The 15,077-nt window shown below is 37.1% G+C and overlaps 1 protein-coding gene across 3 annotated transcripts in view; it reads right to left on the bottom strand.

Moving 5' to 3' along the window:
• The window catches only part of LOC112461881 (homeobox protein otx5-B-like), a 22,733-nt gene that overhangs the window by 7,089 nt on the left and 567 nt on the right, over positions 1-15,077 (bottom strand). The window contains exon 1 of one of the 3 annotated variants that reach the window (XM_025027289.1): positions 14,668-15,071. The exons of 1 other annotated variant lie outside the window; for it this stretch is intronic. The gene's annotated coding sequence lies outside the window, so the exon portion shown is untranslated. Of the gene's footprint in view, positions 1-14,667; positions 15,072-15,077 lie in introns of those variants that run through there. One more of the 3 variants, XM_025027290.1, reaches the window with a different exon arrangement.

The following is a 15,077-nucleotide window of genomic DNA, read 5'->3' as shown; positions in this document are numbered from 1 at the left end:
AATAGCGCTAATAGCGCGCTCCCCGAACGCAGCCTCTATATCACAGTGCTGATTATCTATGTCCAGCGATTTAATTAAGAGGAGACATCTATATACCTAGATGGGTTAAAAAATTGACTTTCCTTTTTACATATTTTTAAAGTACGTCTTAAAAATATTTTTGTGAAGCTAAACTCGATCTGGCAAATATAGACAGATGGCCTGCGGCCAGGATTGTGCCGATTTTCACAGGTCTAAAGAAAAGTCTCTCTCGTTTTTTCTTTATTGTGAAGAAATACTAATCATCAGAGCTGTACTTAAAAACACAAATGGTCGGTTTGACAGCAGTTCTTGTTCGGACAAGCAAACAATATTGTGTTGAATAGCGCTGATTAGAGTTGAATAGTAAACAGCAATAATCAGCAATAAACAGCCGAGAAGATTCTAGATATCTTTGAATATTTGAAAATGTTCAAAAAGCAAGATCCAAGAAGCATATACACCTCCTAAAAATCGAAATTAGATGGAACAGAAAGAGAACAGCTATAGTGCCTCTGCTAAAAAATTAAAATTGATGGGCGATATTCTTGTCCCGAAAGAAAGTACAATCCAATATCGTATTTTAAATTTTATAACAGTATTCGCAATAATTTCTTAGTGCATTTCGTGCAAAAAGTGCAACTTGTGGTGGAAAAATATACTTTAAAGCAGACAACACTCGAGCACTATAATATGCACAGTGGCGTTATGACAATGGAATTATAGCTGCATATATTGCCACGGATACATTTAATAAAGATGCAAGAGCATTACTATAAATTCCCCAAACAATGCAAGATATAGACTCGAATGCACATGTAAAAACATTGCTGCAGAAGACGAACACCGCGTAAGGGAGCGCGGGGCTCGTTGGCACAAGAGGCAAGTTGGCAATGCGTTCCGTTTATGTATTTATAGCGAAAAAAACAATAGAAAAGTTATCACAAAATATCTCTTATATGACGTAGGTACTTTTCCCAAAGCTTTATTTTAATCAAACAAGTATTACAATACACTGTTGAAAACAGAGGTCCTGTATTAAAAAAAGTCCTTGTTAAAATTTTTGTGTAAAATAATCAACGCATATACGTGTGTAGATTTAACATATGCCTGCTATGTTAATTGAATTTTACAAATTCAAAATGTAAAATAATTAAAATAACTTAAAAAATATGTTAAAAGTAACACAATTTGAACGTATTTATTAAATGTGTTAAAATTTACAGAAAAAGAATGTTGATTTTACTCTATAAAAAAAGTAGGAATAAAAATTTACAGAAATAGAGTGTTGATTTTATCTTACAATCTCAACTTCAACATAAAAGTTATGTTAATTGTACACATAATTAACTTCAAATTACGATCAAAATTACATTTCCTTTCTGTTGAAATATTTTAACATAATATCAGTGTTACCACTTAACACATCCATATTATGTTAAATTAACACAAAAATTTGAGTGGACCGTTTTGGACATGTGATTTATGTTATATTTAACACAAATTTTCCAACAGTGTAGAAAAAGAGAAAACTCTAATTCAAGAGGTGGCAAGTAAATTTTCGAACGTTTCAAAATATCGTATTAATGTTCTTCAGCTTGAGAACTAAATTAAAGTGATGTATCATTAGTTAAAAGAAAAGTTTCCGTTACTATCCGACATGTTATTTTGAATAACAACAGTAATTTATTGTAATAAAATGACTGAAATAAAACGTATGCAGGGATGGGGTATGTTGGCTAATATCAAGACACGCTTAGCTTGACTTATTGTTGCCGCGTGCGTGAGACCTGTTTGAACATATGTAATTTGCTACCTACAATGCTGATAGAAACTAAATATAGGGTAGACCGGGGCACGTTGTCACATCGGCTTTATTTAAAAAACTAATAACCACAGGGCAGCACCCGTCATTCCCAAAACGTGTTAGTGTATGCCCATTTTTGGTGCGTTTACAGTGTTGAGATTGCTCCAGCCGTGTTGACGTAAAATCAACTTGAAAGTTTTTTGCGACCGTAAGTAAAATTTTATTGTCTAATAGTCAACGTACTGGACATGAAGCTTATGTTTTTTTCAGAACAGACCTTTATATTATCTTAAAGTATGTACTTTTACTTACCGCGTGCAATACCTAACCTTATGAATATCTCAAACGTGTCGGCCATGAGGCTGTTTAAAGTAAAAAAATGCCCTCGGGGCACGTTGTCACGAATTTGATGGGAATATATTACGAATCTTCGGATGACGATAACGAGTAAAAATATTTTATGTTTAATCACCGACATGATTATAAAAGAAAAAATGTGTATCAATAAGTTGCGCATTCGAGTGAAATTCTTGTATTTAGATTAAAACAAAAACTTCGTGCTTTTTGTACTTTTTTGAAATAAAATAAATGTTTCTGTGAAGGATTTTACTTTTTTACATTGCAGCGCACTATAATATATTGATATTTACGTTGAATACAGTTTGGATAACATTTTGCATGCAATTACATTTGATTTGACAACGTGCCCCGGCCACGGGGCACGTTGTCACAAGCGACCTGTCGTTATTTATTGTTATGTAACAACTGTAGAATAACAATCACACAAAATTCGATACTGTCTAATTGAAGCTGAGGGTTCACTCGAAATTTTGGCATATCAAAGTACTCTTAAATATTGAATGTAAAAAATACAAAAAATATTGAACTAAATGTGTGACAACGTGCCCCGGTCTACCCTATATTTATATTAATATTTTTATGTTGAAGAAAATAGTTTACAATTGTTTTTCTGCAACAGCATTTTGCTATTTGATCATTACAAAATAACTTTAAGGAGGGCTTCTGGTTTAAGAGGCTAAAAAAAAGGAGATCTTTATGAATTTTTGTTATACAATAATGCAGTTGAAGTTTCTAAACCTTTTACAATATTTAACTGCTTATTTGAGGAAGTAAAAAAAATTTTTGTATTGTAAAATAATTGCAAAATGGCGCCGTGGTGTATCTTTAATCGGAGCGCCTCGCCAACCGAGTTGCCAATCTGCGGGAAAAATGTAGCCCGCAATTTTGATCTGAGACAAAAAAACGAAAAAGATTATTAATTTTTATATACTTTTATTCTATGTGAACCAGGAACATGGTTAAAAAACTGTAAAATACAAAATTTTTTAGCACTTGAACACATGACATTTTTGAGAAAAAATATTCTCCGTTTTTATGCAATAACAATTATTTAAATTAATATTTTTACCAATGTTTGAGGTTCACATAGAATGGTTGTTCATTCTTTAGCTAACGCACTTTGAATCAAGTCGATTGATCAATTAGTTTTTCCTCTATCTTTCCCGCAGATTGTTAGCGAGGCGCTCTGATTAGAGATACACCACGGCGCCATTTTGCAATTATTTTACAATATAAAAATTTTTTTATCTCTTCAAATAAGCAGTTAAATATTGTAAAAGGTTTAGAGAAACCTTAACTGCATTATTGTCAACAAAAAAAATGCATAAAAATCTCCTTTTTTTTAGCCTCCTAAACCAGAAGCCCCCTTTAAACGATACAATCTTTATCAAAAAGTACGTATCTGTTACCCGTTTTGTGTTTCTATTACGTTTTCATTAATTTAACATGGACTTTTGTTGCATAGCCAACTTACCCTTATTATGGGGGCAAGTTGGCTATAATGCAGCATGTTCGTATTTCACTTATTACAAAGAAACTATACAGTATACAGCAGCGTTCGTGACACGAAAATGTAAAGAAAGGTTCTCTCTATCATATTATTACTGTTTAATCATTAATTATAGTTGTATAAAACTCAATAAAAACTCAAATGCCGAAATTGTGAAAATGGTGCCAACGAGCCCCGGTCTCCCCTACTTCAATAAGAGGAGTGCGCACTAAATTCCATGCAGGCTAGAGATGTGCGAATCAAGGATTTTTTATGTCGAGTCGAATGGAATCGAATTTTATTTCCTCTTTCGAATTCAAATCGAATCGAACCGACAAAACTTTATTCGAATCGAAGCGAATCGAATGATTTCGAATTGAATCATTGAAATATAATTTTTAATTAACAGTATAATTATATTATTAGGTTGAATTTTAACACGTGAATAATAGAAAAATATTTTAATGTAAAAAAATAATATTGATTATATAATATCTATAAATCTTTTTAAAGCAAAAAAAGATATTTAAATATTTAATAAAAAACAAATAAAATAGATTTTATTTAATGTCGCAATAATTGAAACAATTAGGCAAAAAATTATAGATAAATTATTAAAATACTCTAATGTAGTATCCATTAACATTATCCAATTGCATACATAGAAATTAAAGGCGTCTTCCATTGGGAAAAACTCACTGGCACTCAGTTTTTGAGTTTTTCAGAAACATGCTCACTAATTCTACCAATGAAATACGCTTCAAGCACTTAGTGCTGCCAGTGCCAATGAGTTTTTTCCCAATAGAAAACGCTATAAAATAAAAGAACATATAGTTTATTTTATTTTCAGTATTCATAGCTTACTATTTTTTTACGTATATTCAAACTTATACGTACAATTTGATAGGGTCACAAAGCATGTCAAAAATTAAAATTAAACTGTTAGCCGCTCAATGAGTGGTTATAATACTGAATCCTCACTGTCTCACTATCTATTTAACATACTTTTGCGACCGTACTTTTGCTTATTAACGGAAAATATGATTTTATAAATTTGACAATATAATTCATATTCGAATCATCTAGATTCGAAATTTTCGAATAGTTCGGATTCAAGTCATAGAAATTCGAATTCGAATAGTTCGCACATCTCTATAAGTGGTACAAAAAAAGAAGATAATAGTTGAAAAATATTGTAGAAAAGAGCGGAGACTTTCTAGAGGCACTCACTTCGGCAGAAAGTTCACTTTATGGTCCTGAAGTAAATGATTAAATGTAAAAAATAATATTTTCGTAGTGCAAACTTGATGTTTAAAACATTTTTCTCAAAACGTAGTTTTCAACGCGTGACTACTAGATCTCGAAAACGGTTCAACTAATCGACTTGCAGTTTTACACACTTTTTCTATAGATATTAAAAACTAGTCGTTTTTAATGAATACCTTTGACATATTTTTTCCGACGCTTAGTTTTTTCACAGCCAAAAACGAGCAACATTTTTTGGAAAATCGCTATGTTGACTTTGACCGACTGTCATTTTGTTCAAATGCAATATTTCAAAAAACGGCTACGTCAAAAACTGCATTTATGTTTTAATTTTATAAACTTTGTGCAATTTTGCTTTTAGATCAGTCTTATGGTCATCGTAAAGGCTGTTTTAAAAAACATGATTTCCCAAATATTGTATAAAGCCGCCATTTTGTAATATTTTTTAATAAAATTAAATTTTTTTTAATAGAGGAAAGTATGTGCGATCTTTGCAATGGAACAAATATGATTTCTCTATCTGTTTCTGTTTTTCCGCAAAAAATTTATAAAGTTAGACCTCGTTTTTTGACCCTAATTGTAACTAGTCTAATTGTATAAATAAATGTCACTTTCTTAAAAAAACATCTTGACACAAATAAATTCGAAATAAATATAAATTAAACACAAGTAGAAACTTGCACATTGCTTCCTCAGTTTTTAAGTGTGTAAGTAGAAACTTGCACATTGCTTCCTTACAATTTTTAAGTGTACGAATTATAAATTTGAACATTACTTTTTCACAATTTTCAAGTATGCAAATTAACGCACGTTGCTTAATCAACATTTTATTTCGCTCATAAAGCTTCCTCTTATGAGGAAGCCTTTTTTTATGTATAATTATTAGCAGATATTTATTAATTTGGCTTCCTCATAGAGGAAGCTTTATGAGCGAAATAAAATGTTGATTAAACAACGTGCAAATTTATAATTTGCATACTTGAAAATTGTGAGAAAGTAATGTTCAAATTTATAATTTGTACACTTAAAAATTATAAGGAAGCAATGTGCAAGTTTCTACTTGCACACTTTTTTATTGTGATAATCTTTATTGCGACTAATATTATATTTGTTATACTATTACAATAGTTTTTTATTTCTACTTTAAAATAATTTTTTAAATATATAAAAACTGCTTTTATTAATAAAATTAGAAAATAATTACTTAATTGGCTTAATTGTCTGGATTTTCTCAATATTTGAGATATCGGTCTATTTTTAATTCTGTTATATCTTTCAGTCTTTTCTACCCCTATTTCATATATAATTCTTTACAATTTAATTGATTAGATCAAACTTTATAAGGCTTCTATGTATGTACGGATTCTCCAAAATTTCAAACATCTGTAACTCAAGAATTGATTAACTAAATGTTAAAAAATGATATATGAAATAGGAGTAGAAAAGACTGAAGAATATAATAGAATTAAAAATAGACCGATATCTCAAATATTGAAAAAGTTACAGTGTAAAACACATTTTTCTGAAAAATAAAAACTCCCCTAAAATCCATACCGTTTGATAGATTTTAAGAAAATTAGAGGAGAACATACTTTCTATGATACTCTATTTGTGTGCAAATGTTCAGCCCGGTATCTAAAAAATTGTAGAAGTAGATGCATACAAAAATCCGTACACACACACACCACACACATTTTGGAACATTATAAACCTATTTCCATCAAAATCTAGAAAAATTTTTTTTCCATCATCACAAAGCTTCCTCTATGAGGAAACAATAATTAAATATTTTTCGACGCTATGAATTTTATACGACACAATCTATGGGGTTTACAGTTAAATCTAAGTAAACTTAAGTTGCAATTTTCAATACCGTAGTTACAAATCTCACGCGGAAAAATTTCTACACGGCTGATTCGAAATATGTACTTCCGAAATAAAATATTGCACTGCCTTTAATAACGTATTGTTCCATTTCCTCTCTTAACCGCGCGCTATATTGAAACCAGAATTTCGTTGAATAGAACCGCGTCATATATACAAAAGGCCTCTTCAAAGTATTAATAGAGCTGCGTGAGTCTTTTCGCGCAAATATAGATGAAACACCCACATTCACCCCGTAGCGTATGTACGTAGCGTATGTACCGCATTGCATCCTGTTACGTCCGCAATTGAAATTTGTGCCCGACTACCGTTGTGTTCCGCTGCAATTTAACTACCGGACGCGTAATGCGTGTGATAAGTGGCTTTATGACATACCTATCGGGTCGTCACCCTCTAACGATTTAAATATAATAACGATTTCTCATAAACAAATGTTACAACCTTACGTGAGAAAAGAAATTTTTATCTCGCAAATTAGAACGTAAAATTTGTCGTTATAGAAAATTAAAATTATTTACTTTATGCAATTGAATATGATCCGTGTAGCAATTTACACTCTGAAAGGGATGTTTTACGCCGATAAAATAACGCTTCTTCTTTTTAGAGTAGATAGAACGACGAGCGCATGGACGTTACATCGCTCGATGAAATTACGAATACTTAATATTGTGGATGTAAAAGGTGAGCTCGCGCCGTATTGCGTTTCTAATATTACGTCTCATTACGCGCGCGTGCGAATTTCCTCCGATCTCTCCCCGGGACCGGAATAAAGTTGCTCGTTGAAAAAGAATCCATAGAGTATACACTACCCCGGGACGCCGCCTCTTTCGTCCTGGTTATATTAAAATTTTGCTCGCTATGAAAGGAAGAGGACGAAGAACGAAGAAAGGCGGAGTATTCTCCCGAGTATCCTCCTGAAATCAGTCAAGCGCGAATCTCCACTTTTGTACTCTTGTGTGCCTCGCGCTGGCCACAAAGCACTTGTTACATACATACCACCCAGCATGAGCGAAAAATGCTGAAAACAACTGTCACTTTCGTGAAATTTTTAACGTCTGCACCCTCGCGCATTGTTGTGCACGAAGTAAATGTTCTTTCTCTCTCTCCTTTCTATCTGGTTTTTTTTTTTTTTCAATAACAAATACGCACTTATACAGCTTTTCTCTTAATGATTTTACCTTTGAGTGCCCGTTCTCGCTCTCTCCCTCGTGATCTATTTTTATCTTTGTTTTTCCCTCGTGACGCCGTTTTAATATGACGAAAGTGCAAATAAATCTGCCGCTTTGACAAAATTCAAATATAATAATATCTTTATCATTAAGCCTAATTAAATTTTTTATCTTAAAATTCTGATTATTGCGTCAAAGATAAGAGCACTACTGAGGTCTATTGTCGACAAAGCGGTAGATTTATTTGCACTTTCGTCATATTAAAACGGCGTCACGGGAGAAAAACAAAAATAGAAATAGAATGCGAGGGAGAGCGTAAGAACGGGCACTCGATGGTCCCTCTTATTGCAATAGCCAGAAGTCTCTTTATTTTTGTGCACTTTGGTGCACGAGACAATGCACTTGTTACAGACCGCCAAGTGTGGACAAAATGCCCAGACCGGGCCACTCGATTGGCCCTTGAGGGCACTCGAGTAGTCCACGACTCTACAGAGAGCCCGAGAGAGAAACGATCAAACTAGAGAAAGATAGTTAGGGTACCTTTTACACCCGCGCGCACTTTTTCGACCCTCCTTTCCGAAAATCCATCTCCCGCTGCAACGAGTTTTACCCCCCCCTCCCCAGTCCTGCGGCAGTTCGGTCCTAGTGCAAACACTTTGCGTTACCAATCGAGAGATATACCGGCATGCCATCCCTAATGACTGTTAAATCCCCATTATTAAATCCCCGGTGCGTGTGCCGCGCGAGAGGGAGAGAGATGGAAGTTCACCCTCTCGCGCGTCGCCAAAGAATATTACGATTTGCGGATACGTCCGGCAGATCGTATCTGTGCGGATCAGTTAAAGTTAAGCCAACAAGGCGCACGTGCGCGGATATGCGCTTCGCCGTTGTATTCTTAAATCGGCAACAAATTTCTGCGGAGCCTAGCATGGCAGTGATTCTAAATTTTTCCTATCATCGCAACGCTACTTTTAGAGTGGAATTTTTCTTATCTGTAAACACAAAGCAATATTCCGATTATTTCGTAAGTTTCAGAGACAGTTGAATATTTTTCAGCAGTTCGTTCTCGGCTCGCGAGGCAATATTTTTTAAATAAAAACTTGAATTTTCAAATAAAGGAAAGTATGATCTTTGTAATTAGAACACAACCTTTTTATCTCTTTTCGTTTTTCCACATAAAATTTATAAAGTTAAACCTCGTTTTGACCTATCTAAGTAGTTGCCCTTATAAAAAAACGTCTTGACATAAATTAAATAAATTAAATATAAATAAATATAAATTAAACATAATTAAATAATAGCAGAATTTTATACAACGGCACAAACCGGAGTTTACAGTAAATCTAGGTAAACTAAAGTCAGAATTTTCAATATCGTAGTTACAAGTCTCATGCGGAAAAATGTCTACATGACTAATTCGAAATACGTATCTTCCGAAATAAAATAATTCGCGGGGGGGAATCATAACCCGAAGGTGAACACTCGATCCCGACAAGATCGCACACATCGGGAACAACTCGCAGCAACCGGGGATTCATCGCGGGAGATGCAACGTCGTTTCTGCATTAGGTAGCGCGGTTTGCGGCTTCGGTACATCCGACGGTACACGAAGAACGACACACTGCCGTAGCTATCCCAGAAAGTTAAGTCGCGGCCGCATTGTTTCCAGGAGTATTTGCACACAACCGCATTGTTCCTGAAGAGCCCGCCCCTCCCCCCTCTCCTTCACAATAGTATAGTTCCACAATGAATTCGTATACGTATGTACGTTGCGTGAAGTACAGCCGTGCGCGAGTATCGCGAGGAAAGCCAGAAGGTACTTGTGAAACGAGCGAGGCATTAACTGATTCCATGGACGATTTTTCGAGATTACGCCGGTGTGGTGCTCCAAGACTTCGGCGTAAATGCGCGTACGTGTGCTCTCGTCGTGATAAGTTTGCAATAATCTTTACGCGTCAAGTACATACATCTCTGTTCTTATTCCCAAATACGTAACTTAATGTCTTCGACGTCAGCCGTAATAAAAAAAATAGTCTCAATATTACACATTGTGTAGCAAACACAAAAAAACACGAAAAACTTTCTCATTACCTATTGATTAATAGAATCATAATTCAATTACCTAATGATAATAATACTTATAGATGCTGGCAGCTGCGCCAAGCTTGAAATCGAATTCACGTCAGACTGTAGTAGCGCCTTGTGAAATAATTATTTCGGCATTGAGTTTGAACTTTTTCCTCAGAGAGGCGGTTTTATGTTGCGGAGTCGCACACACTTTATGTACCCTAGATTGTATTCGGATACCTCTGTCAAGGGGCCGCATGCACGTAACCATGCGCACCGAGTCGTGCACGGGGAAGCGTCTCTCTCTAGGAGGAAAGGAATCGCATTGAATGCAATCTTAGCCCCGGGTATACGGCGTTTTGTTGCGCGTTCATTGAGCGTAAAACTTAATTCCCGTAGAAATTCCACGAGGTATACACGACGACGGGGTATACCTCCGCTCCGCGCCGCGCCGGGGGCTTGTTCTCCGGTAGTTAGTCTTTATTCCCGGGCTGCAAAAAAGGAGATGCCAATGGGGGCTGCTGCCCGCCACCGACGGGGATGAGCCTCCTTCGTTTCGCTGTCCCTCGCCTCCCTCTCTCGCCTCCACCTGCCTCCATTCCGCTTCATGCTCCTTTATGTTCCGCCCTGGCGGACGGTGGAAGTTACTGATTTCTCCGAGCCAATTTCGAGGAAGTTTTGTTCCCTCGGGCCGACATTCACGGTTCTACGGTGGCCACGTCAATCCTACCGTCGAAGGCGCACGGCGCGACATTGGGACCCGTTCGCACGTGATAACATCGACCAGGGATTCCGAGAGACTTGATGCTTCGATGCCGAAGACGAGATTCAATTTGTGACAGTAAACCGAGAACGGGAATTATGGTTTCTTTAAGATCTTCACGGTTAAAGAATTAATTTTAGTTTATATTACGTATTCTTTCTTATGGAAGTTTACACGTATATTACAAGTCTATTAAGATTAAATTAGTTTGCATTTTTATAATAAAATCTATCACCCGATATTGCATTTTAACGCCATGACGTAAAATCTCATTGCGGAAAGAATAAATTCTTGTTAGAAGATAAACTTTGTCCTTTGCATGCAAACCATCCATCGTAGAAGCCTTGGAAAAACTTGTCAACTTCGTTGTTCGGCTTCCGTATCTTCTTCAGCATTGAAGTGATCATATGATTCAAATGTATATGCGGATTATAAACTACGTCACTTCGCGAAGTTATTTTTGGTCGTGTAGAGCATTAATAGAAAATAATATAAATCCATTTTTTTAACGTTTTGTTACAAGACTATTTATTAGAAAGCTGCGAATGAATTATTTCGAGTGACTTCACAAGTCATTTAAATTATTTTAAATTCTCTGATCTTAGAATTATCTTCATTTGAGTTAATTCGTTGTTATATAACAATGCATTTGGATATTTTCATAAATATCGTTCTCGCCGAGGTTCTCGCATTTACGTGATTTCAATGTCTACTTCATCTCGATGTGGTGGAATCTATGCGTGAATTTTGAAATTCACGATAATCATAACTTCCTTTTTGCCCATCAAATGGTCTCAACGCGACATTTTCAATCTTTCAGGTAGCTGCATATCCAGAAAGCAATATTCTATTCACATACCAGATGGCACAGACGCTTTTTTATACGACACGATTTACAGACGGAAAACAAATAAAATTCTTTTTAAACGAAAACCATTCATTTCTGCAATATTCCCCGATGCCTCTTCATTTGGAATTGTCACGAAGCATCATTTTTTCACTCTCCAATGTAGACTATATCAGAATTTTTTCGACACGAATACGATATGACGTCATCTTTTTTTCGATCTCCTCGATCTTGTATACTAACGATAAGTCTAATACTCTGGTAATAAACAATCGTCATTGCATCACATTTTTTTGCCACAATATACACGAAAATCTAACGCAATGCGCACGATTTCGAGTCACATAGGTAGCAGCACTCTTTATTTTTCACTTAAAAAACACGTGCTCTTTCGTTTCGGAGTTGTTCGCGACCAAATTGCCGCATCGGATACGAAGATCGAGCACCGACTAGGATATCCGAAATGTCCTGCGGAGGACGCGCTAGCGTGTATAGACTGACGACGGCGACGACGACGAGGAGACGAAGGACCTCCTCGTGGAAGGCGGACCTTAACCGAGAGGGAGGCAAGCCAAGAAGATTACCGTAAGCAGATTATTTCCGTGGAAATCCCGCTGGCCAACTCTCTCGGCACGCTACCACGCCGGGGCATTTCGGGATCGAAACTTCCCGCGAAACTGCAGGCGCGAACGGAAGTAGTCGAAGCTCGGCGCAGCGCGTTACAAGATCTGCTCTGACAGCAGCCGTCGGACATCGCAGATAAGATTATTGGAAGGATCAAACATCGTACGATGTAAAATAGATCCTGACGAGCTCTGTCGCGCAGCGTCGTAGAACCATCTGCTTCGGAGCTGCTTTTCTAAACTTTGCAAAACTCGTACAAGGTCGTTGGTGAATTCTCATTTAATTACTATAATTTTAATGGTTAACAGTGTTAATTATTAAAACTAAGATTTTGTCGATTATATATGTTTAACTGATATATATGTATGGCATTAATAGTGAGGTCTCGAGGTAAATATAACATTTTATTTTTGCACAATGATTTAATTCTCCGTGAACGTGCGCCATAATTTTGTGTTTGATCGTTTTAATGTGATAATCTGTTGATAAAATCATCAATTATTTATGTATACGAAGTACGCAACAAATTCTCGTAGGTGAAAGAGAACGTGGATTTTTTTTCAACCTCTCGCTATGGTGATACATATTGTACTTTGAAAAAATTTCAGATTTTTATCGGCTTGGCCGTTTCCGGAGCGACAGATATTTCTCAATTTTTTTCACGAAAAATGCAGCATTGTGATTGGTATAGAATTATTAATCGTGCAACGCGAGATAGTGGAATTTTGCCGACGACTGTGAATCTTTTTCGCGTATTATATATTGTCTAATAATTCCGGGCGCGCGCGCGGGCTCAATTAATAGCCCCCCGGCAAATAGGTATGCTTCTTTCAGCGCATAAATGTTAACACCCGCATATTTCCTGGGGCCACGCACTCTTTTTCCCCGGCCGTCACTCGCGAAATTTCCCTCGCTCTGCGGAATTTCGCACGGTTATTTCGAAACAAGTTCGCCCACAAATTTATACATTCTCTCTTTGGCCGGATGAAAGCTTCCATGTACGCCTCGCCGATTAAATGTCGGCGTTTTCGAGGTATTCGTGCACCGCAGCGGTCGAATTCGGTTGATTCGCTCGGCCGGGATTCTCTCTGTCTCTTTTTTTTCTCGTTTACCGCGGGGAGTAATCGCAGAGGATATCCGCAATCCGCAGAAATCATAAAAACCGTGGCGTACGCAGTCGAATTCTGTTCCACAAGGGAATCTACGTAGTTGGGAGGAAAGGAGAGAGGGAAAGAAAGAGAGAGAGAAATGGTTATTAATAATAATTAGTTTACTAAGCACGATGACATTTTTTAACTAAATTTGAAGTTATCGTTGTACGTAGTTGCACGTTGTACGAAGTTATCGTGTTCACGTGAATTCATTTATCGTTATAAATACGTTTTGCACGGTCAGTACAAGATTTTTTCAGAGCGCACTTTTCTCGAATAAAATATCACACCATTTCGGATATTTAGAGGCAAGATTCGGCCATCGTGACGCTTGCAATCAAGTAACAAATAATTAAAACTGTTGTCAAGATTTCTGACATTTGTAGAAACGTAGAGAAAGCTTTATGACTGTTACGAAACGAGTCGTTGGTTCGACAGAAATATCGTCGTGATTCGCGATGAACCTACATCAGCAGCGATAAACGACATACTCGAGTCAGTTACTCGATTGTTATCTGGATATACAAACTTATTATCTGACGATTATTTAGAAAAGATACATACGCAGTTATTTCATTATACAGCCGTTTTTAACGCTGTAACCTATAATAATCACATAATCCACTACAACTCTGACAATACGCAAAAGACGATATTAAGGCAGAAATAGGAATTGAATAATAAATGGCAATGAACTCGGAGAATCAAGGTTTTGCTCTCAAGATCTATTTCATTGAAGAGAAGCTATAATAACAATCTAAAAATACTACCGATGTTATCACACGTCTTACTGAACGCACGCTTATCAAAACTCGCGACAACAGAATTAGGTCAACCTCTTGGTAGACTCCAACTAGAAGACGCGGTCCTATTGATTAGCCTCAAGTAAACGGAATATTAGACTGCACGAATAGATGAACAATCTTTCCTCGCGTCTATCTACAAACACGTGGACGTTATGTAGGTCAGCAAATCGCCAGACAATGATGGGAACTCCGAGGAACACCACGAGAACACCAAAAGAGACGAAAATGACAACAGAAAAATGAGCAAACTCGGCGAATGCAGTTCGTCCCCGGCGAATCAATCCTCAAATCGGTGCACCCTTTGACCCTCAGAGACCACACCACTTCCTGGCGGGAACAACTGGCGGAAAATGCCACGACACACGACATTTCCGATGAAACGTCGTCTCGGAAATAGCGGAGAGGACGCTACTCACCCGCGGGCACTTGTAATTACCGGCACCGTTGCTCCCGCGTCGATATTCCTCGTCTTGAGCCCGATAATCCCAGACGGGTAGCCCCCGAATTCGCACTCCAACACACACCGTGGCCCGGCGCGTAATACTCGTCGGCGCGCCTCCCAATGTCAGAAAAGAGACGGGCTAGGTCGTTCGATCTCTCGGCACCGCGCACACCACTGAAAACCGGCGCTTCGCCACGGCGTTTCGCCACTCCACCAACGACCGACTCACCGAACGAGCGCGACCGATAGCTCGTAGAATACGGATGTATACACGATAATGACTATTCTATTCCCTAATCCACCGGAGTCGTCCACCGGCGTGGCTCTTCTCTTTCTCCCTCCGTCTCGTTCTCTCGTGCTTGCCCTTTCTTCCTCCCTCTCTTT

This window comes from Temnothorax curvispinosus, unplaced genomic scaffold (genome assembly GCF_003070985.1).
Source record: "Temnothorax curvispinosus isolate PA1 unplaced genomic scaffold, ASM307098v1 QBEX01011856.1, whole genome shotgun sequence".
Lineage (NCBI taxonomy): Eukaryota > Metazoa > Arthropoda > Insecta > Hymenoptera > Formicidae > Temnothorax > Temnothorax curvispinosus.
Note: the sequence above shows the minus strand (reverse complement) of the source record. Positions and strands in the feature narration are given on the sequence as shown.